Source organism: Ursus americanus, chromosome 27 (genome assembly GCF_024610735.1).
Source record: "Ursus americanus isolate L20-20 chromosome 27, mUrsAme1.1.p, whole genome shotgun sequence".
Taxonomy (NCBI): domain Eukaryota; kingdom Metazoa; phylum Chordata; class Mammalia; order Carnivora; family Ursidae; genus Ursus; species Ursus americanus.
The window spans coordinates 41,425,272-41,450,262 of NC_142153.1; the positions used below are offsets into that span (position 1 = coordinate 41,425,272).

The window sequence follows — 24,991 nt, forward strand, 5'->3', positions numbered from 1 at the left end:
TTCGTCCCGACACTGAGAACCTCACAGCGGCAGCTGCTGGGCACACGCACGGTGGCTTGCGCCGCTGAGGTCTGCATCACAGGACACCGTACGGAGTGCGGCCTCTGAAAGCAGGCGTAGCTGCGGCAAAGGGCCTGCCCCTCACCGCCTCGCCCACTAATGCGGGGCTCCAGCTCTTTCACGTGGTCAGCCGCTGCTCGGAAGGGAGAGGGTCGGTTTGGTTGGCAGAGCCCCCAAGTGTGGCTCACCACCGTGTGCCTACGCCCCAGCGGCCAGGGCAAGGGTTGCGCATTTTCAATTTCAATATTAGTAACTGGACTCTCTCTCTCTCAAAAGGTTCTGGATACTTCTTCAAGGAAGAGAGTTTATTTACTTACTTTTTTACCTAAAAGAATAAAATGGCCCTCCAAAAAACACTGTAAGAGGCTTTGAAATCTGCCAGACCTCTTTACCTGGATGCAAGGGAAGAGCAATTCTTTTTCTTTCTTTTGGCTGGACATTTAGGAGAGCTCGTTTCCGCTCACAGACCGGACGCGGTTCAAGGCATTAAATCTGCAACATGGCATTCAGTCCTCCACATAATCTATGTATTAAAGACCCTGCCTATTAAGTACAAAGTTTACAAGTCGCAACAGGATTGCTCTAACTGCCAAATTAGAAGCTCGGGGTGTTATGCTCCAACCATTTTTGCTTTAAACATCATTACCAATAATAATCTGCGGGATCTGAGTCGGGCTGGATGGTTGGCGGGTGATGTGTGGGGTGGAGAAGAGAGCGGCTGCCTGCTCATCAGCTCTGTGAGCTAAGCATCGCCAAGCAGCAGAGACTTGCTTTTATGAGCTTGTCCAGTATATGTCTATATAATTTTATTTAGCCATTTATGAGTCAGGAGACACATAGGCTGTCTAATTAAAAATGCCCTTCTGTACAGGCTCTTTTCAGACCCAAACCGCACTTTCATACAAAGGAATGCATAAATATACATGATAATTGACTCTAATGACAGGAAAAGAATGTGATGAAACATTTCCTGATAAAATCTAGTCTCAGGCATGCAAAGGGGATCAAGACTCCTCTTCAGTCGCTGTGATTTACAACATAAAGGGAGAAATTCTAAAGGGTGAAGTAATTTTCTTCTGAAGGCAGAATATATGTATGAAGAAAAGCAGAGGGCCTTTGTGTGATCTGGACAAGGAAAAATTATAAATGTTCTCTAGATGGAAAAGGAAAATCCCATTTGACAAGCCAGCCTTCCTTCACGGCCTTTTTAGTTTCTAGGTATCGAATCCATTTTTCAATTCCTCTCGCAAGTTTGCTGTGCTCCTGATTACATAGCAGTTAGGCTTAGTAAGCAACATGAAAAGGACATTGTTTCTGGGCTTTCTTCCATTGTTTTTTTAGAGCATGCCTCTAGACACACTTCCCCTCTTCCATTATGAATCTGGCGTTCTTCAGAGATACGGAATGCAATTATAATGATCAAGGATCTTAGTGTTTAAAAATGAATCTTTAAAACTAGACACAGTTGTTAGACACAGTTGCAAGGCCTTCAATAAACATTCCATGCATTGTGGAGGTAGTGGAATTTACACAGACCTTCTTGCACATAATGCTATATATTAATAAAGCCGAATGTGACAGTTATCAGATGGATAGTTTATCTGATTTCTTATCTTAAAGTCATTCAGTGTTGAGCTCCTCCCAGAAATAGCTTTAGTTCTCTTAAGAATAGAAAATGAAAAAATACACAAATATAACTCGAGAGCAATAAACAAATATTTCATCTGATTCAAAACAAAGGATTTTGGCAATCAAAAGAATCGTCAACAGAGTAGCTTGGTACTGCATTAAATAGCAAGCACCTGACAGATTTAGTGTTTACAATGCATATTATATAAGAAAAAGCAGGCAAAATCACATGTTTTACATGAGTGTGCTTCCTTTGTAACAATTTAAATGGTTTTAGTAAAGGATATGGAAATATTCTTAGCCAATTTAAAGGCTATGTTTTCAAAGAGCCCAAATTATTTACTGAAACAGAGTTTTTTTGTTTTTAAAGATTTATTTATTTTAGAGAGAGAGAGCACTGGCACATGCACAGGAACGGGGCAGGAGAGGGGGCACAACAGAGGGAGAGAATCTCAAGCAGACTCTGTGCTGAGCCCAGAGCCGGATGCGGGGCTTGATCCCACACCCCTGAGATCATGACCTGAGCTGAAATCAAGAGAGGGACGCTTAACTGACTGAGCCACCCAGGAGCTCCTGAAACAGAGTTCTTACACCAAGCGATGGGACCAGTAGCTCACAACTGTACCAAAATGATGGATAATCTTTTACAGGTATCCATGCAAGTTCAATATTCACACTGTTACCGGTTTAAGGACCAGACAGATACGACTTTTTCAATGACCATCTCTGGCCTCAGAGACTCTCTGTCTTACACTTCAACCTGCTTTTCCTATCTATTTTAGTCTAGCAACTCTGGCAAACGAAGCCCCGGCGTTCTGGTTGACATAACGGGCTCCTGGAAGGTGGCGAACACTGCTCGCTGAGCTCAGAACAGGAGTGCACTGGACGACCGCGGACAGAATGAATTCCTCTGCCTTGCAGAGTTCCAGGGGGAAGCCGGGGCAGAGAATGGCTCTTGCCTCAGCACTACATCCTCACCTCCCTGTCTCTCCTACCCACTGCCCTGTCTAGACTTCCACTGATCCTCTCTTCCCTTCCCTTGACTTGAGGAAAGCCGACCAGCCAGAACAACCTCTGTGTGACTTCATACACCAGCCCTCGTGGAGGAGAGCTTGCATCTAAAAAAGATCGTAGGGAGGAAAAGTTCCTCAGAAGGCCTCACTAAAGCCGTCTTTTTACCCCCACGCTCTTCACAACACATGTCTTTCCTTGTTCTCATTCATTTACTGAATTGGGTTTCCTCTGGCACCTTTCAGGGTTTCTCGGCACCCCTACGGTTCTTTCGCTTCCTACTGGTCTTTTCCTTCCAACACTCTCTCTAGTGACCCCATCCATGTTCACGGTTCCAAATACCCACCTAACCTGCAGCCAATATATTTTTCCTGAGCTTCAGCTTCATATCCAGCTCCATTCCGGAAATCTTCATGCAATGATTTGAATGTTTACGTCTTTTTAAAATTCAGATGTTGAAATCTTACTCCCCAGTGTGATGATATTAGAAGGTAGGACTTTTGGGAGGCTAAACCCTCACAAATGGAATTAATGCCTTTATAGAAGAGGCCCTAGAGAGATCCATTCTCTGCCATGGGAGGTCAGAGTGAAAAGACACGGTCTACAAACCAGGAAGTGGGCTCTCACCAGACACTGAATCTGTCAACATCTCGATTTTGGATTTCCTAGCATCCAGGACTGTGAGCAATAAATTCCTCTTGTTTATAATCCACCCAGTTTATGCTACTTTGTTAGAGCCGCCCAGACAGACTCAGATCCTTCATCTTGCTATCCTTAAATCTTAAACACAACTTTCTCTAAACAGAATGGTTTGGGGGCGCCTGGGTGGCCCAGTAGGTTAAGCGTCTGCCTTAGGCTCAGGTCATGATCCCGAGGTCCTGGGAATGAGCCCTGCATCCACTCCCTGCTCAGCGGGGAGTCCGCTTCTCCCTGTGTCTCTCCCCCTGGCTTGTGCTCTCCCTCTCTCACTCTCTCTTTCTCTCAAATAAATAAAATCTTAAATAAATGGAATGCTTTGTCTTCTGCACATGCTTCCTCTCCTTCTGGTTTCAGTTGGTGGCATCTACATGGTCACACGAGAGAGAAAACTGACTGAGAACAGAACTCAAACCCAATTTTGAACTGAGAGAGGGCTCCTGGGCAAAGTGACACATGGGAGGGCAAAGAGAGAGTAGGGAAAGCTCTTTGTTTTTGAATTTGGGTTTCTGGTTCCAAGTTCTGCTTGACTGCTATGGATGATGGCCCTTAATCCAACTAGCTCCTGAAAATGAATGACTAGAGACGGGGAGTGGTAGAGCGAATGGGAGTTTAGTTTCTGCGGTGAGGGGAGGCATACCGGGTAATGGTAGTTAGTTGCTGGTAATAGAAATCTGAAATGACAATAACTTCAATAAGAAAGAGGTTCATTTTCTCTCTAGGCAGAGGCACAATGAGGCAGTCCAGGGCTGGTGTGATGGTACCACGATGACATCGATGTTCCAGGTGTTCTATTTTTAGTTCCTCCAACCTTAGCAATTAGTGCTCATCCTCTGGGTCACTGCAGATCCACAGAAAAGGCTGTCGAAGCTCCAGCCATCAGACCCATGTTCTTTAGAAAAGAATAGAGAGGACCAAAGGGACTTCCAGCAGCTATATCCAATACATTCTACTAGCTTCTCCTTGGCTACCTCTAGAAGGAAAAGTGGCTGAATTTTTTTTTTTCTGCACCTAATCATGTGCAAGTTCTATTTGGTAAGAAGATAACTTCATGGAAATTAGTTAGAAAACTAGCTGTAGCCGGTACTGGGGAATTTCAGATTTTATTTATTTGAGAGAGAGTGTGTGTGAGAGCGCACGTGAGTGCGTGCATGGTGAGGAAGGGGCAGAGGGAGAAGCAGACGTCCCGCTCAGCAGGGAGCCCTACACTAGCTCAATCCCAGGACCCTGAGATCATGACCTGAGCCAAAGGCAGTCGCTTAACCAACTGGGCCACCCAGGTGCCCAAAAGCTTGAGCTTTTAAAAACATTCAAATGCTGTGTCCACCAGATTCATGTCACTGGCCAAAGCCCCTCCAGAGTTCTCTGGAAGTTCTGATTCCAGGATCTCCTCACCTGCCACACTTAATCAGTTGCCAAGACCTGCCAATTGTAATTCCCTGAATCCAACCTGAAGCCATATCCTCGTCTTCATTCCTGCCACCACCCTCCCAGTTCAAGCCCTCGCCCTTCCCAGACTGATTACAACAACCACTCCTGACTGTCCTTTCTGTCAGCTATCAACAGTGACAACTCTGCAGCTGGAATCCTGGCTTTTCTGGGGAGATTTCATAAGTAATATCTGTAAGCATTCATGTATTAACAATTATTACTATCTTGCTTTTAAAAATTACAGATTGGGGGGCGCCTGCGTGGCACAGCAGTTAAGCGTCTGCCTTCGGCTCAGGGCGTGATCCCGGCGTTATGGGATCGAGCCCCACATCAGGCTCTTCCGCTAGGAGCCTGCTTCTTCCTCTCCCACTCCCCCTGCTTGTGTTCCCTCTCTCGCTGGCTGTCTCTATCTCTGTCGAATAAATAAATAAAATCTTAAAAAAAAATTACAGATTGTATGCTGTATCAGAGCAATTTGTTTAAATAGCTGGTTCTTTCACTATTGGGTGCGTAAGGGCAGGGACCTCTCTTGTTCATGTTTTCTTCTCCAGCACCTAACACAATCACTAGCACGCGGTAGTGCGCCCTGATAGCTCCATAGGACTGATATCCTGCAGGCAGCACAGCCGACTTCATGAACCCCAGAGATCACACATACGAATCTGTTATTTCTACTTATTAGTCTGCTCTCTGCAGCCGACCAAGTGTCCCTAGTTCTCGTATCTTTTTCTCCAAGCTTAGTCTTTATTCTCATTTCAGGCTCCTGATACGTCCCCTTTGAATTTCTTTTCTAATCCTCTAGTAGTCTATCTACGTATCTATAGTTGTATTACATATATATGTTATATTCTATGGTGTATATTATATATTTTCCAGGAGTGGCACTTTTATATAATATCTATAAATTACTTATATATACCTTACTATATACCTTATTATAATGATATATTTTTATACAGAAACAACACATCTGGCAAATAGTAATAATGATGATACTACTTAATATTTTCGGCACTTGCATTGCACCAGAGACTTCCCACAACAATTCTGTGAGGCAGTCTAGTTTTCCATCTGTTTTCCAGAAACACGGAGAGTCTGGTACTCTGCCTAAGGTCTCTGGCTTGTAAGTGGGGAAGGAGAGGTGGACTGCATATTGTTTGAATCTCAGTCTCCCACTTTTTCCTCCTCATGACTTTGATTCCCGCACCCCTGTATTTCCAAGTTGCCAAACTCTCCATCGTACAGTGTGTCCTGATTTATGACACACGTGTGCACACATTATCTTCCTAACAACTCTCTGAGGCGGGTGAGGAAGGTTTGGTCCCACACTCCAGGGACCAGATGGCAGCCGTCTGCTTCCCCCTTTCCTTCCAAGGTGGTCGTGAGGGTGGGTAGAGCCTTTCTTTCCCACATCACGGACTGTCTCCCCTACCCCGGAGCTATGAAACCGGGACTGCCCGATCCCCTCCGACTCCCGTCCAAACCCGGGGGCCCCTCCGGCCGGGTCACGGCACCCCTCCCTCCGCGGAGTCCTCTGGGGCCACAGGTGGACCTCCAGGCTCCGTCCGTCGGTCACGTCAGCTTCTGCCAGGGTCCAGTTCCAGCTACTCTCTCCACTGCTTTCTCGCTCCCTGGCAAAGCCCCGAGCCCCCCATCAGTGCAAACGCCCCCACTCTGCTGCCTCCGACCTTCCTGGGCTGCCCTTCGCCCCCCCATCCACCAGCAGTGTTGCGGGTCTAGCCCAGGGCCCCCGTCCGCGTTCACCTCCTTCCATCACCTCCTCCCCCCGCCCCCATCCCGCAAACCCCGCGCGTTCCATTCTGCGGAGAAAACCGAGCCCAGGGGTGACCACCGCCAGCAGCAGCCGAGCGCTGACCGTCGGCCTGCACCGCGCAGGCCTTGATTCGCATCCCCTCCTCTTACCCGCGGCGGAGCGTCCTGCCGCAGACACGGTTCCCCGGCCCCACTTCGGAGTGGGGGCCCCAGGAGCGCAGAGGGGTTGGGTGATTTCCCCGGGCTGGGCCAGCTGGGGGCACGCAGCGGGGCGCGAACCCTCCAGCGTGTCTCCGGAGCTGACCTTTTGAGCATCAAACAGCAGAGTCTGCAACTTTCTCCCCCCCAGACTACAAACTTATCTTCATTCATTTTTGAAAATTGGGTTTAAATTTTTTTCTCAGAGCTATTCATGCACAGAGACAAATAGGTATGTAAAAAAAACCCAAACCAAAAACCACCCCGCAGCTCCTGACCTTCGCGTCCTTCACGTCCTCTTCTCTCCGGAAGAACCACTGTTCGCTAACTCTTCGGGCTCGTACACGCGTATTTCTAAATATCACGCGTCCGCTGCTCCTTACTGATCGGCTCACGTGAGCCGCGTTCTGCGGAGCTCCCACAATGCAGCGCGAGGAGTTAGCTCTTACTTCCCCAGCAACACCTGCGCCCCTGAGCGCGCATGCAGCAGCGTCCCTCCCCATTCTGCTACAGGTGATATTCATTTATATTCGATGGAAACGCCAACCACGACTAAGCCACAGGTAGCTTACAATTACTTTTCCTTTCCTGACTGCTGTGCTGAAGGGCTACCATTACAGCCTAGTATTTTGTGTCGCCTTGACATCTGGGGAAACCTGAGGGCCTCAGATGGTTTCCCTACAAGTTCCCGTTCCCCACCAGGCTATCCTGCGTAAGGTCCCCCAGCTAAACAACGCTCCTTAGCAAGAGGACCAGGTGCAGCTCCTGCTTATCCCTGCGTAATGAATTTCAGTGCCCTGCTAGCCCTCGGAATTATTAAAAAAGCTGATCACATCGTCTTGTGGGGAAGCAGGGGTCACCTTGCTCTCTTGATACTGCAAAGACTGCCTCCCACAATCCCGGCTGGTTCATTCCATTCTGGAGTGCAGCCTGTGTGTGGGCCTGCCTGTCGGTGGGGTCCTCCTCCCCCAGGGTGTATTTGTTATTAACAAAGGCTGTCAGTCTCACTGCCCCGAGTCCGGGGTGGTGTGTTCAGCCATCCCATAACCCTAGGATGGAAACTCATCCCTCACCAAAGCCATGAATGGAGGCAATTAAGACACACATCTCTTTGTGTTTTTAGGACTGATAATAACCTCCTTGGTTTCCCCAGCCTCTTCCCAGTCATGTAAATGTCCTCTCCATCCCTTCAACCCTTCATGTTCACTTCCTCTGCTTGCCCCAGTTTCCTCATGGAGCCCCTGCCCTGTTCCCGTCTAGCCAGGTTGATTACTATGTCTGCTCTGCAGCCATCACCTTTTTGAGATTTTGCACGTCTGAGAATGTTGTTCTCACATTTACTTGATAGGTTAGCCAGTTTTTGAATTCTTGGCTGGAAATCCTTTTTCCTCCGAATTTGGAAACCACTCTGTGTCTTTCTGTTTCCAACATTGCTGTTGAGAAGTCCAAAACCACTCAAATCCCTAATCCTTCTTATGTGACCTGTTTTTCCTTTGCTCTGTGGGGGGAAAGAAATCCCTTCTCTCCCTCATCTCCCCCTATTCTTTGAATTTACCAAGGAAATGTACTGGTGTGGTTCTATTTTCATTCATTGAACTTGGCACTTGCTGGGTCTTTCTAATCTGGAAACTCATATCCTTCAGCTCTGGGGAAATTTTCTTGTCTTATTCATTTGATGATTTTCTCCATTCCATTTGCTTTATTTCTTCTCTCTTTCTGGAATTCTTTTTATATAGATATTGGCTCTCTTAAATAGTTCTCTTTCTTATTTTTTTCTTTTATTTCCTGTTTTCTGTTTTTCTAGATCTCTTCTGATTTCTAGATTTCTTCGCCCTATCTTCCAGTCTTTCTATTGAGTCTCCATTCTGATTTGGTATAGTTTAAATTCCAAGTTTGTTTTTCAGTGTTCTTTTTGGGCATCTCTATGCTGTTGGTTGGATTTTATTGATAGTGGACTTTACTGTTGGGGGATTTGGCTGGCTTTTTTTTTGTAGAATTCCCAGTGTCAGTATTTTTGGTTTTGTCTTGTGGGTGGGCCAGATTTCCCAGGGAAGGCTCTTCCAGATCCTGCCTGGAGGAATGCCCTTATGCTGCCAGCATTCTGCAAGAGGGTCCCTCCAATTCTTGAGTCTTCTGCAGGTGGAAAGATGTACATCGGGTTAATTTCTAGCTTTCTCTACTTTCCCATGTCTGCTAAGCCAGTTACCACTCACCCATCACCTTTTCAATTTCTAAAACTGCACTGCTGATGTTTACATTCCTTTTGGATTTTTATACTTTCCGTGTATTAATTAGCTTTACTGCTATCTAAATAGGATTTGGGAAAGAATTTGAGGCTAATGCATGTGTTTAATTCTTGTCCCTTTATTTCTATTTCTACCCATCCTTTCCTCATTTCCTCATATTTTAGCTAAAGTCTTTTTGAGTTTAAGGCTATTATTTCAGCTGATATTTGAATTCAATGTCTTACTGTCTCTTCCGAGTTATTGCTCCAATAGTCATCCCTTCCCTGTCTTGTACTTTTGAATCTGTATTGGCTTTTTCCTGTCAGCTGTAAACACAGTGAGTCCATCTCTAGATGTTCCTTTGAACTGGTATCTTCAACCTATGTTTCCAACCATATTTCTGCTTCCTTTTAGAGTCAACCTTCTTGAAAGCATCCTCTGTGCTTTCACCCTTTTTTTTAAAAAAGATGTATTTGTTTAATTTGGGAGAGAGAGAGAGAGTGTGTGGGCGGGTGGGGGGAGGGGCAGATGAAGAGGGAGAGAGAGAATCCTCAAGCAGACTCCTCACTGAGTGGGGAGCCTGACGTGGGGCTCGATCCCAGGACCCTGAGATCATGACCAGAATGGAAATCAAGAGCTGGATGCTTAACTGACTGAGCTCAGTCTATTTCTATTTCTTCTGAGCCCATTTACAACTCTACCTATGGAAAGAGACTTCTGGTAAAAAAGCCAAATGATTTCCATATTGCCAAATTAATAGACACTTCCTTCCCTTGAGTTTACTGCTCTATGATACTCTTGGCCAAGTTGACCTATCTTTTTTTTCTTATTAGTTTTTATTTTAGTATTAAAAGTAATGCATATTCATTACATAAAACTTAGAAAATAAAATATAGGAAGGAAAAAGGAAATCCAATCCCTAAATCTACCAAATAGAGATAACGCCTATTAAACTTAGGATGTATTCTCCCAACTTTCGTTCGGAATATGTTATCTGCTAACCAAATATATATATATATATACACACACATATCCGTATGTATATATATGCCTCAAACATAACATTTTCAAACAGTTCTCCAGAAAATTGGTTATTTTAAAGTTTCTATCTCAATCAGTGAATAGTGTCACTATTCAACCAACTGATAAAGCCAGATGCCCATGCGACACCGTCCCCTTGTCCCTCTCCCTCCCTCCCACAGTTAGTGAGTCACCGAGTCTTTGGAATTCTACCTCTAACAGTTTGCCACCTACCTCTTCCATCTTAGTCCCATCACTTTAGGTTAGGATCTCACCCGGGATGCCTGAATGATTGCATTAACCACCTAATTAATAGCCTTGCCTGTCTTTTAAACTATTATTCAGAATGCTGTCAGAACGATTGCTATAAAATACTTGCCCCATCATGTCATTCATGTATATAAAAATCCGTTGACATTTCTCCATAGCCTGACGAATAAAGTTCAAATTCCTTAGCCTAGGACTCATAGCTTTTGTGTGTCTTTCAGAAGTGTCCTGTCTCCTTCCCTAGCTTTACTGGTTCCTTTTTCCCAATTTTCTGTGTTATGGAAACAGTGGGTCATGCTATTTCTTTCCTTTAAATCTTTCTTCATTCTCTTCTCTTTTTCCCCTTCTTGTCTAACAAACTTCTACAACATGGTTCAAAAGTATGAGCATCACTTCTTCAAAGAGGCCCTCCTTTATCTCTTAATCTAATTGAGAACTTTCTTCTCAGTGCTTCCATATTACCCCCTGAAGACAGCTATCCCACACTGAAATGATTTGCTTTGCTGCTGTTTCTACGAAAACATAAACATCTTCAGAGTTGAGATTATACATTATTTGACGTTGTATTCCTAATGCCTTATCCAGTGCTTGACAAAAGATGAGCTGGCAATGTTACAGGAGTAGTTTTCTATTCCGATTTTCTTACGGATATTCTGTTTTCAAGGGCAGCCATTTTTACTTTACCATTCCTTTAGGAGTCTGTGAGGAGAGATTATTATGTGGGTATGTGGGAAGAGATGAAGGGATATAGAATTTCATATAGATCATTACAAGGGATTATTCTAAATTATCCTTATAGGTTTGCCATTCCAGTTTTTAGGACAGAGCTAGAACTCAACCAAAGTGTAGAAATAGGAAGAGATGGGAAGTTACCTCATTTGAAAGTCTAATGCAACGTCTTATTCCAAAGGGAAATCATTACAGAATAGTATCATTAAAATACTTTAATAGATAATTGTTTGTTTGTGTTTGTGTGTTTACTTGCCAAATTACATGGTACGACAATGAGAAAAACCCTATCATTTGAAATTACACACTTAAAAAATACTGAATTATAAAAAATCACATATAAATTGTCCTACTAATAGTTGACTTGTCATTAATTTTCCATGTTAATGTTTTCTCTCTGTTTATACATAGGCTTTTTCATTACAAAGTAAGACTCCTTCTATTCCTTCCTGCGGTGCTTCTCTCTCAATTCACTTAGATAATAAAAAATTTCACATTCAGACTACACTTTCTTCAATTGCGTTACCTCAAGATGAAAGGTAGTTGGCTTTAGAAACAAGCCATCACATAGGCTTCCTCCCAATGTGATGGGTCCTGAACATGATGCCCTATTTATTTTCTTGGCTTTATTTTTTAGAGCAGCTTTAGGTTCGTGGAAAAACTGAGTGAAAGGTACAGACATTTCTCATATGTCCCCTGCTCCCACACATGCATGCCCCCCATTATCAACATTCTCCTCCAGGGTGTACATTTGTTACAATGGAAGCTACATTGACACAACACTGTCACCCAAAGTCCACAGTTCACAGTAGGGTACATTCAATGGGTTTGAAGAAATGTGTGATGACATGTATCTCTGGTTATGGCATCATACAGAGTAGTTCACCTCCCTAATAATCCTCTGTGTTCCATATGTTTATCCCTCCCTTCCCAACCCTTGAAACCACTGATTGTTTTACTGTCTGCATAGTTTTGCCTTTCCCAGAATGTTCTATAGTTAGAATCATACAGTATGAACCCTTTTCAGATTTGAGTCTCTCACTTAGTAACATGTATTTAAGTTTCCTTCATGTCTTTTCATGGCTTGTAACTCATTTCTTTTTAGTGCTGAATAATATTACATGGTCCAGACGTACCGCAGTGTACTTACCACTCACCTACTGAAGGACATCTTCACTGCTGCCATGTTTTAGCAATTACGAATCAAGCTGCTGTCCATGTGCAGATTTTTCTGTAGACATGCGTTTTCATTTACTTTGGGTAAATATCAAGGAGCATGACTGCTGGATCACATGGTAATAGTACGTTTAGTTTTGTAAGGAACTGAGCAACTGTCTTCCAAAGCATCGGTACCATTTTGCACTCCTACCGCCAATGAATGAGTTCCTGTTCCTCCCCATTCTTGCCAGCATTTGGTGCTGTCAGGGTTTTAGATTTTGGCCTTTCTAATCAGTGTGTACTGGTATCTTATTGTTGCCTTAATTTACATTTCCATACCTTTTTTTTTTTTTTTTTTTTTTGGTCTCTTGGGTAGGTCATATAATGTTAGAGACAAAAGTGCTCCTAGATATGATCTAATCCAGAGATTCTCTATCAGGAAGTGGTGGGGATGAAGATGGGGATGATTTCTATCCAAAGCATCTCCAGAACTTTTAAAAAACATCTAGCCCTGCTTTCTTGGCTCCCTCCCTCCTAAACTCTACCATTCATATAAGCTTGGTGTCAGGCATGAGTGACTCTTCCAAGTGGTCATAATATCTTCCATCCCTCTGAAGTGACTACTGTTGATTTAACATAGCTTTTATTTTCCAGGAAGCGGAAGCTCAGAAAGTTCAAGTTTCAGTGCCTTCCCCGACTCATGGAGCTAGTTAATGGCAAAAGCAACACTAGAACCTCTGTCTCCTGCTCCTGGCAATGCATTTCTATTACTTCTATTATTTCTTGATCCATTCTCAAAACAACCTCGTCAGGAGGTAGCCGGCGTCCCACCTGTCCGTAGCCTGTGTGGCTTCCCAGGAGCGTGGCCGTACTCTTTCTGTGAGCTGTCAGCCGGCCTGGGCGGGTGGCCTGAGGGCGAGGCTCCATGAATCTGTTAGGCCTCAGCGTACTGTACAAAGGCGAGCCCAAGGCAGTGCTGCTTAAAGCCACGGATGACATGTCCTCGTTCAGCTTTCTCCAGAGGTCCAGTGCTCAGGACTTCATGACCTTCACAAGTCAATGGACTGTGGAGCCCTCAGCGGAAGGCCGCAGAGCTTCTGTCAAAAATTGAGAATATCTGTGCCACCTCTATGTGAGAAATGACTGTCTTGCGGGGATGGTCGTAATGGACAGTGAATATCTGTCCCGGGGGGCTTTGCCTTGCCGGAGAAGATACTAGGTGAATTCTCCAAGCAGCTCGACAAGATAGAGTGGCCAGCCGATCCCCTGCTACCATCCACCATGCGGCCCTAGGTGCATGGTATCTCAGAAGATACCAGAACCTTGGAGAAACTGGCCCCATGCTCAAGGTGCTGGCTGAGCTGGATGTGACCAAAATCATTCTGCACAACACCATGGAGTGTCTGTTAGAGCGAGGGGAGAAGCTAGATGACCTGGTGTCCAAACCCAAAGCGCTGCGAACACCGTCTAAAGCCCGGAAACAGCGCGGAAACAGGACTTGTGCTGTGAAGACAGCCTGCGGAAGCCCCTGTGCTGAAATGTCAAGGTCATTCACATCAGAACTGCAGCCCCTGGGGAAGCAGATCCACCGTGGAGAGACCTGCGTGGGGTCACTCTCAATTTTCACTTTGGAGCTCCCAGGAGGAACTGAGCAATCATGGAAGGGCCCTGGGGCTGGGGAACATGCAAATCTCTATGTCTAGTAATTTTTGAAAAGATCCTTTGAGGCCCCCAAAGTATATTATTGGGACAAATGAAACCATAAACTGAATGCCTCACATAAAATACAACAGACTACCTCTTCAGATCTGAAGAAGCTAGAGGAACCCTTACTCTGACTCTTGGGACCAAGCAGGACTAAGGACAACCATAACATCCTTCTACTGGGCAAACTGTCCTGCGTCTCCTCCCCAACGGTGGGTGTGGTAAGCGCCCTTAGGGATCGTAGGCTGCATAGCCTTTCTTTCTGTGAAGGAAGCAAGGGCCACATAACTGCAGAGAGATCTGCCGGGGAGAGCACGCCCTGGTGAGAGGAGAAGACGGAAGGGCTGTGGCCACGTGGAAGCTAAGTGGTCAGACTGCATTCAGCCTGGGATAAAAGGCATTTAGGAATGGCTTAGTCAAGTGCTGCCAATAAAAGACAACTGTAGAGTCAGTAGGGAGGGTGGGCCGGGCTGGAAGACAGCAGCTGCGCTGTAAGCCATGACTGCGGAAAGCAGAACTGAAACCTCACACTAGACGCTTCCTCCCCGCCCCCAGCCCAGATTCACTAATCCATATACACACACCATCGAAAATGTCTTTACTCTGGGCTAAAAATTAATAAAGCAATAAGTGACTGCTCAGAGGCGTAAGTTCTAGAGTTGGCTCTAGCAAGCTAGGGAAACAATAGATGGTTAAAGTTTGCTTATCCTGCTTACAAACCGCGGGAAGTAGGGCGGCGAAGCTGTCATTTGATTTTTAGGAGTTTGTTTTGAACCACTTGGATTCAATTCAAATGGAGTTTCAAGTTGTGTGGATTTGCACGTGTATTACTGGACTTTTTCTCATTCTTTGAGCACCAGGACAGGCAGCTCTTGAATTCCTTGAAATGATCACGTCTGAAATGATGTAGCAGAAGAGACTCTGAGGCGACACATGATGGCCTTGCCTGCTGTCCTCCACCTCCCAGGTTTAACCAAGTCCCGTTGTTTTTTTTCCCGGTGACCCTGTTGATTTTCTCCTTCCCCATCACTCTTCCAGAATACCATTTTCCAAACTTGCTGCCTGAAAAGAAGAATGAGCTGGGACCACCTCTTTTCCCTCCAATTTAACCTTCCATTCAGATCATTCTGAGCTTTTCAGAGAGCAAATCTTCTCTGTACTCAAAAGCTTTCAGTGATTCCCCTTTATTTGATTAATAAAATCACCTCATATGTGTCAAATGGCTAAAATCAACACCCCCCAAAACAGAAAGTGTTGGTGAGGATGTGGAGAAAAAGGAACCCTCGTGCACTGTTGGTGGGAATGCAAACCGGTGCAGCCACTCTGGAAAACAGTGTGGAAGTTCCTCAAAAAGTTAAAAATAGAGCTACCCTGTGATCCAGTAATCATACTACTGGGTATTTACCCAAAGAATACGAAAACACTAATTCAGAGGGATACGCTCACCCTGATGTTTCTAGGAGCATTATTTGCAATAGCCAAATTATGGAAGCAGCCCAAGTGCCCATCAATTAATGAATGGCTAAAGACGATGTGGTCTATATATACAATGGAATACCAGTCAGCCATAAAAAAAGAATGAAATCTTGCCATTTGCAACAACAGGGATGGAGCTTGAGAGTATAGTGTTAAGCAAAATAAATCAGTCAGAGAAAGGCAAATACCATATGATCTCATACGATGTGGAATTTAAGAAACTAAATAAACAAGCAAAGGGGAAAAAAAGGAGAAAGAAGGAAACCAAGAAACAGACTCTGAAATATAGAGAACAAACTGATAGTTACCAGAGGGGAAGTGGGTGGGGGGTTGGGAGGAAATAGGGGATAGATAAAGAGTATATTTATCATGATAATAAAATAAAATAAAATAAAATATCCAAATCTGACCCAGTCTCTGCTTCTCCCTCTACATTGTGAGCTCCTTGAATAAGGCAGGAAGGGAAGGCTATTATGAAAGGACAATGGAAAAAAATAGGATTAAGACTAGGAGCAGACAAGATTACAATAAAGCCAAGAGATCTTCATATGTCACCGCTTTGGTATCTACTGGTGATTACAATCCATTTCATACACAAAGTCCACTATTCATAAGGCTTATACATGTTTGCTAACACTAAGGTTTTATCTGCAACCCAATGTTCCATAACACATGTAAATATGTAACGCTCAGCTCTAAGTAGGGTTTGTCCATGAAAAATCGTCAGATATTACCTGAAGTGGTGATATAAAAAATTAAATCTGTTAAAAATACCCAGAAAACCATCCAAAGGATTCTATTTAATCACTGACTTTTAATATTTAGAGAAAGAGGGGTAGAATAAAATCAGGTCAAAATTAATACAATGGACTTTAACTTCCAGATATTCAGAATGTTTTGTTATCTGCTTAAGTTGCTTATTTAAAAAGAAAGAGAAATTTTTACTTACCACTTCTCAATATTTATTTATGCAGATGAGACATGAGTCACAAGGATGTAGAGATGAACCCTGATTTATGACAACATCAGGAAAATGGCTAAAAATAAGTGCGTCTCAGGATGATTCAAAGTGCAATAAGGGAATTTCCAGTGATTTGGTAACAAATGTAGCAGCCCGACTCCATTTATTTTTCCAGCAAATAGTCCCAAAGAGCATGAAAAATGACAGCTGCGTAATCGAAACAGCTAATTTTTTCATGTTAGTTGATTCAACCTTTTGTGTCAAGAAAAGAAAGAGAGAAAAGGAAAAGAAAGAGAGGGCATAAGTAATAGATCGAGTTTGTCTTTTTACAACTTGGGAAATAAAATCTCCAATCATCTATCAGTAGCCAAATATTAATGTTCTAGCCATTAAGCCTAACGGCCTAGAAACGATAGAACAAGCAACAGGAAGGCTAGGATTTTGGTGAGCTAGCTGGGTGAAAGTCACGAGTGCAGAACCCTAGAACTGAAAACAACATGAGATATCACCGAATTCAGTGTCCTGCCCTGAGCAAGGATGGTCTCCAAAACGTTGCTCTCAGAAGTAGAATCCAGCCTGTTAAATACTTCTAGCAATGGGAAGCTCACCACCTGTGTTTTAATTTCCTAGAGCTGCCGTCACAAATTGCCACACATTTCGTGACTGCAAAACCACTAATTTATGATCTCATAGTTCTGGAGGCCAGAAACTTGACGGTGTTCAGCAGGACCATGCTCTCTACAGAGACTCTAGGGGAGAATTCCTTGCCTCTGCTAGTTTCTGGTGGGTGCTGGCTTCCTTGGCTTGTGGCCACATCACCCCAATCTCTGCCTCTGCCTTCACATCATCATTTCCTCTCTGTGTCTCTTAAAAGGACACTTGTAATTATATTCAGGAATCAACCAGATAATTCAGAATGAAACCCTTATCTCAAGATCTCTAACTTAATGATATCTTCAAAGACCCTTTTTCCAAATAAGGTGACAGATTCACAGGTTCTGGTGATTAGGACATGGCCCTATCTTTTGGGGGACCATCATTCAGCCTACTAGACAACCTCCAAAGCAATCGCTTTATTTTTGGACTGATCTCATTAGGGTGGACTTCTGTTGTTTTGAACAGTATCTACACATCTTTAGTATTGGGAAGTAATTCCAAGGTAGATGAGAGGTAAGGCTCTGTCTCCTACTACTGAGCCGAAATGCGGAAATTCTCCCCTCTTCGATCCTGGACTCTAGGGCAAGAGCACATGCAGAAGCAGAGCCAGTCAGATGCCCATGGTCTGTTCCTGCCAAGCTCCTCTGTCTTTAGCTGTGACCCCAACCTTCACTCACACCCTGCTTACTCCCACTTCCAGGTCTCTACTCCTTCGAGATGCTTGCTCAAGAATACCCTTCTCTCTTCTTCTTCTCCTTCTCCTCCTCCACTTCCTCCTTCTTCAAGTAGGCTTCATGCCCAGCATGGAGCTCAACATCAGGCTTGAACTCATGACTCTGAGATCAAGATCTGAGCTGAGATCAAGGATTGGCCGCTTAATCGACTGAGCCACCCAGGCACCCCCCCTTCTCTCTTATTTAGACCTATAAATCCTGTATTACTATGTTACCCACTGCTTCCCATATATTGATCTTTCCTTTCAGACAACTGTAACAATCACTTTTTGCATTTGGGCCACGTACATTTGATTACAGTCAACCTGGAACTTCATAGTAGGCTGTCTCTGATTTTTTTCCTAAACTGACTTATTTGTAAGCCTTACCTCCCCAACAAAACTGTAGACTCCTAGAGGGTAGGCATATGTTCTTATTTCTTTAGTATAATGGCTCAGAGGTGGTTAATGGGAACAACAGACATTTAGTTTTTCCTGTTTATGAGCAACCTGACAGTACCTGACTTAGAGACATTCGTAACTTCCTGAAGCAGGACTTTAATAATTATAAAAGTTACATAAGCTCTTGAAAAATAAATTTCCTTTAATTCCATCTTTCAATCCTACTTGATTATAAGATTTTTAAAAAATTTATTTATTTGTCAGAGAGAGAGAGAGAGCACAAGCAGGGGGAGCAGCAGGCAGAGGGAGAAGCAGGCTCCCCACTGAGCAGGGAGCCAGATGTGGGACTCTATCCAAGGACCCAGGGATCAGGACCTGAGCCGAAGGCAGTTGCTTAACCCTCTGAGCCACCCAGGCGTCCCCTACTTGATTTTAATTTTACCAAAATTAAGGGTTTCATGTATAATCTTTGAGAAAATTTCTTTCCAAACACAAACATAGTGTCTTTTTAAATAAATTTAAAAAAATATGTGGATCCAAAATATTTTTTAATAAGTATTGCCAAATTGTGTTTGTAGGAGCTAGGAGTTTGAATTTTTAAAGGCTGAAGGTTTGGTGGGGATGAGTCACTTAACCAATGAGAAGAACCGGCCTCGCTTTCACATTCCAGGAAGGCTTGGAACTCTCTGCACCTGTGCAATTATGCACCATGCGGTCTGCATTTATTCAACTTTTTCAGTAGAGTTTCTCAGAAAAGAAGACAATGCCATTGCTGATGATAGCAATGGAAGGAAAAATAAAAATGTCTTAAAAAGTGCTGGTTTTGGTCAGAAAATAGAAGGGTTTTTTTCTCTTTTTGTTTGTGAGAAAGATAAATAGAATGTGATAATGTGTTTACAAATCTCAAAAGCCTCCTGATGGGGATGTTAAGGATCTTCTGTCTTCCAGTGAATGGAATTTAATTTAGTGACAAGGGGGAACCATGAACATAGCATGTTGTACCATAGATCACAGATAAACTCTTGACTATTAAGATTAAATAAGTGTATATATACATATAAAGTAGATTCTTTCCCATAATTCAGCTGTGCCAGGAAGTATAGAAATTTATGGCTAAATTGCACAGCTTCTAATACCCAGCCTGAACCCATTTATCATTTTTAAATGTATCTATTATTTGCATGATATTTGTTGTTACAAGTGAAACAAAACTGAAATATATAACAAATAAATATAAGGTCCCTCATATTCCACCCATCTGAGGAAATGAACACTAATATTCTGGTGTCTCTAGATTTTGTGACATGCTTTTAATGTCATAGAATATTTACCTAGTGTTTAAATCCATAACTTTTATGAATTACTTTTGTAGGTTTAAAATTCTGATGAATCGGGAAATCACTTGTTTATTTTAGAATGAGGAAAGGAATGGTTACTAAGTTAAATTTCTTTTCCAATGGATAATCAAGTATACTAATTGCTGAATAATCCTTCTTTTCTTCCTATTATTTTGCAGTGTCACCATTTCCACACACTAAATTCCATATATGGTCAGTATAACTTTGGGCTTTATTTTTCTATTCCTGAGCTAGGAACAGGTTTTGTAACAGTAACTTTTAATATCAAGAAATACTTGCCAATTTATGAAAAAATGATATCAAAGTGAATAAAGCAGGAACTGAAAGTCTTCCATATAATCTTACTTTCCAAAGATCAATACTGCTCACAGCTGCATATTCTGAAATTTTTTTCATACAATATGCATAATGTAAATGGAATCATATTATACCCTGATGTATAACTTTTCCACTTAGCAACTTACTGTGGGTATTTTTCAAGTCCGTATAGACAGGTACATCACATACTTTGCACTGAATATGGGATTGTATGGCTGTGGCATCATTTCCTTATCCAATTTCTTTTTTTTTTTTTTTTTTTGAAGATTTTATTTATTTATTTATTTGAGAGAGAGGGAAAGAGCAACAGAGATAGTGAGAGAGCATGAGCAGGGAGGAGAGGGAGAAGCATGTTCTCCGCTGAGTGGGGAGCCTGATGTGGGACTTGAACCCAGGACCCTGGGATCATGACGTGAGCAGAAGGCAGATGCCCAACTGACTGAGCCACCCAGATGCCCCTACTTATCTAATTTCTTATTGAAAGCATTTACGGTTTTTTTTTCCTAATTCCTAATTGTTTTTACTATTACCAAGGATACTCAAAGTTTTTCTTTCATCATCGTTGTGTGTTATATTTCTATAGAATAAATTTCTAGAACTAAGGTTGTGCGGTACAATTTTAAATTGTGGCAATTATTTCCATATTGTCTTCCCAAAAGTTTAGTTTGTGTTCTGTAGAGCCTTGAGCACTTACCCCTCCAATGCCCTGGGCATTTTTAGGGAACAGAGGGATACAAAAGGGAGGTCAAGAAGATATGAAGACTGGGGAACCTGGGTGGCTCAGTCAGTTGAACATCTGGCTCAGGTCCTGATCCCAGGGTCCTGGAACGGAGCCCAGGTTGTGCTCCCTGCTCAGCGGGGAGCCTGCTTCTCCCTCTCTCTCTGTCCCTCCCCGCTGCTCCTGCTGTCTCTCTCTCTCAAATAAATAAATAAAATCTTAGGAAAAAAAAAAAGAAGATACAGAGACTAAGAGCAGAGCTGAGAAGGAGGGTTGAAAGTTATAGCTTTCTCTCAGATTGTATAAAAAAGAAAGATGGCATTGGGAATAAAGGTATGTTAGGTAAGAAAAGTAACCAATTTAACTCTGTCTCTCCACAGAGGTCCCATTTTGGAGTCATTCAAGTGAGCAAAGCAGAATAGTTACAGTATTTTTTGAGGGAGAACTTCTCTGAAAAACAATCACATAATAACTGTCTGTTAACAATTTTTTGATTTTTTCCCATAATTGTGAAGGTTTTGGTATCTTTAAAAAAGGATTAATAGAAATTAAAATAATAATGATTAAATACACCAAAAGAAAAAATGACCACTTTCCTCAATGCAGATGTAAAATGTTTTTTTCCAGTGTGTTTACATAAAACTAGTGTTCAGCACAAGGAAATGCTAGACTTCACAGGGTAAAAATCTTATCTTATTATATAAATAAATGAGAACATCAGAATTATTTTATATTTTGATGAGCCAATGACCATTCAACATTGTGAAATTATTTGATAGAGATACTTGAATTAAGACCCAGTCATTCAAAGTTGTATTCAGCAATGACCGATTTTCATCTTCCTTTCTTTCTTTTTTTTTCTTTCTGGTGGTGCTGGGGGTGGGCAGGGGCTGCGATAATGTGTGCCATCTCCAAGGAACTTAATCCAGATGTCCATGATGTGAGGATGGCACTTCCTACAAGCAAAAAGATTGTGAGGGACTCTAGGGCTTATTTTGTAAATTGTTCCATGGAGAAATTTGCCTATCCTGGCATCAAGCCCTGGATGGAAGCCAGAGAGAGGGTTACAGAAAGAGATTAAGGTGTCAGTGCTAGAGGCAGGGAAAGAATATCGGGCAATGTGTTGCCTGGCTCTACCAAGCACCTCATTTCCAGCCTGGTTGTGAATATCTTCCAGTGGGTAAAATGCCAACAGCCGCTCTACTATGGTGGTAGGATTTTGAGTGATTTAACTTCTACATTCTTCCAATTTTATGTAATGTCTTATTGTTTTTATAACAAATATTTTTGAAGTGTTTTCTGTAAGATGTATGCAGGTGCTAATAGCATAAAATATAGAAAGTATGTACTACATACAATAAGATAAAATTTCATGCACACTGAAACACATTAGTGTTTTTTGAGATGAAATACTAATACCAATAACAGATAATATTGACATCGATTACTGGAAGTTATTTTAACAATATGAATATTTAAAAAATTTATCCAAATTCAAATGTATAGCATAATCAATATATTCTAAATAATACCTATAATGCAATTGATTTTGTTGGAAGGATGGATTCAGTTATTCAGGTTTAGGTTATTGCCAATGCCCTATACATTATGCAATGCTAGGTAAAAAGGCAGAATTTTCTAACCAAGAGTATTATTTAAGGATAAAATTATTCTCATATAAGGCACACTTTTCCTTCAAGTTACCTTGATAGCTCATTTTATGGATGTTTTAGCAAAATTATTAAAGAACTAAGATTTAAAGCTTTCAGTATTACATATTTTAACTCTTAAAAAAGCCTTTTTTTTTTTTTGTTTAGGATTAGAATTCATCTGTAGAAAGTAGTAAATATTATAAGTAAGCCTTGACCAATTAAGGAAGACTAAATGAAAAAGTCAAGGCATTCTAAGCATAGGCTTTGCAGATTACGGGACCTCAAGCAACGGGTATGAATCCTCGGCTGCAGCAAAACAAAGCAGTGAAAATAAAGTCTCCATTTTGCTGCTTTGTAACGAAGCGGTCCCAGAGCGGTGTTCCCCCTCCTACCTCCTTCCTCCTCTCTCCTTTTCTTTCTCCCTCTCTTCTCTCTCCCTCCTTCCTTCCTTCCCTCTTGTTCTGCAACCTTCTCCTCCATCAGCCCACCCATCCCTTCACTGGCTCATTGGGCTTAACTGCTATTCCTCATTCAGATTACATTTAAAAGTCTGTGCCTCTGGCATGAATTCCTTGGTAGCTCTTTACTGGGTTGCTTCCCTTCCAGCATGTTCCCCCCAAAGGAGGCCTATGACATCGTGCTGTAAGTGCCTTTTCTCTTATCTGTCCCCCTCCCTGCAATGCTTTTGTCCGCCAGGGTCACCTCGTATGGTCCAGTAGGATATTTATGACTAGTGGGAGTTGAACGTTACTTTTCAAAGAAACAACAAACAAATACTAAAGAAGTCACCAAACATGATTTTTTAACTTAAGAAGGCAATGTAAGGCATTTGTTCACCTATTTACACATTAAATGTTTATTAAGTGTGTGGTGGTTATCTAAATATTTACATCAGGAGTTGGGTAAAATTCCATTGAAAAGAAAGAAACCATGTGGTTTGATTTTTGCTTATTTTTTTCTCTATCACAACTTAATCTGCTTTCCCCCCTCCAACCCTTCCTATAAAATGCACAGAATATTTCAAATTATTCTTTTAAAAAAAGACACTATTCTATTTCCTTTATTCTAGGACATAGTATTTTTGTTTGACCACTGAGAACAGGTGGTGGCTGGTATTGCTGGAGCGCCCATGGCCTTATCTATGCTGAGTATATCCTGAGGTGAGCAGTTATAAAACATACGTCTCAAGAGAAGTGACTCATATTTACATGGGTGGGAACCTGGGCTAAGACACGTGGGAGGTAGGCAGGGGGGGAAACAATGCTGTAGGTATTTTCTTCTCAATGTGTGAGTATGAAAGCTTTTACTGCCAAGATCCTGATGATTAGTGAGTTTAAAGGGAAATGTACAAAGTTGTAAAAACACTGCGCTAAAAAAAAAAAAAAAGTCAGTGGTTTTTCTTTACTGTCTGAGCTCAGCTCCATGACCAGCTTCGGACAACCGCTGTGGCTGGTTGAGTACAGCATTTTCGTAGTGGGAAGAGGTTTGTGGACAGTAAATATGTTCAATGCTAAGAAGGAAAATGTGAGCGACTTTCCTCTTTTGTTAGTAAATAAAACCAGAAGCGGGTCCTGGATGCTCTAGTTTGCTGCTCAGAGTTCTCTCTCGGTGAGTAAACGCCATGTACAAGTGGTTTTCCAGGAGTGCTCACCCAGGGAAAGGCGCCTGAGACCCTCTGGAATGAACGACTCAGTGCTTGCATCTTAGCTGGCGGGTGGTACCCGGGGGAGAATTAGGAGTAGCGGGGCCACCACATGCCTGCAGAGCCCTTACCGCTGACATGAAGGCAATCGAGGACAAGGCACAAATTCCTCTCAAAAACCGATGTCGAGCACTACAGCTCTGTGAGTACCACGTATATACATCAGCTCGATGAGACCAAACAGAATCTCTAAATCCAAATAGCACCAAATTACTCATGTGATATTTTCTTCCAAATTCACTAAAAAGACATGATAAAACAGTATGTTCTTATCTATGGAAGAAGGCTGGGAAGGCAAAAGTGCTTGTCTGCAATACAGCCCTCAAAGCGAGCTGTTCCCAGAAATCCTCGTATGCTAGTGTTTTCTTTCTGGAAGAACTATCCTAGGAAGCTCCGAGGTCAGTGCTCCAGGCAGGACCTCAGACCGAGAACACCGCGCAGAAGGAGGCAGATGGGGTTTGCGGTGGGCCGAGGGCTGGGACAGGCCCAGGACAGCCCCTGGACAGCCCCACAGCGCGCCGCCCGTGTCAGGTCTTCCCCTTCTGCACCGCCTTCCTCCTGGATGCCCTCCCAGCATCGCCCATGTCATCACAGGCTTCCTGAAAAGAACTTCAGTTCCTGGAAGAACTTCACTGTGTAGAAGTGCGGAGGAATTGCTCCTTTAAAGGTTTTTGTTATCTTTCCCCCATGTAGACCTTAAATACGTGTGCGTGTGTTTTCATAAAGTGCAGTGGGGGGAGGGCTGACCTAAGGGGTTTGAGTTTAATGGGCATGAGGCAGAACTGATGCTATAAGTTGTCTGCTCTATAATGGATAATTCGAATAGCATATACTCTACGTCCTCATAGTTTAGTGTCCGCTAGTACGGTGGAAACCGACAGGTTGACCGACTCTTTCTAAGACTTAATCTCTCAGTGTATTCACCCACAAACTGGGGAGAACAACAGTAACCTAATAGCATCATTGTGAGAAATTAATGAGAATATCAGGCATAAATATCTGTGAAAGCAGGTAAGGGTTTGTACTTCCTAAAGATTTATTTATTGATTTGAGAGAGAGAGAGAGAGAGAGAGTGCATACGCATAAGCAGGGGGAGGGACAGAGGGAGAGGGAGAGAATCTCAAGCGGACTCCC

At 42.7% G+C, this 24,991-nt stretch overlaps 1 protein-coding gene and 1 pseudogene across 4 annotated transcripts in view; one reads left to right on the plus strand and one right to left on the minus strand.

Moving 5' to 3' along the window:
- The window catches only part of LOC123784489 (uncharacterized), a 402,614-nt gene that overhangs the window by 116,550 nt on the left and 261,073 nt on the right, over positions 1-24,991 (minus strand). The gene's annotated exons all lie outside the window — the stretch shown is intronic.
- On the plus strand, positions 13,123-13,900 carry LOC123784546 (synaptobrevin homolog YKT6 pseudogene; annotated as a pseudogene).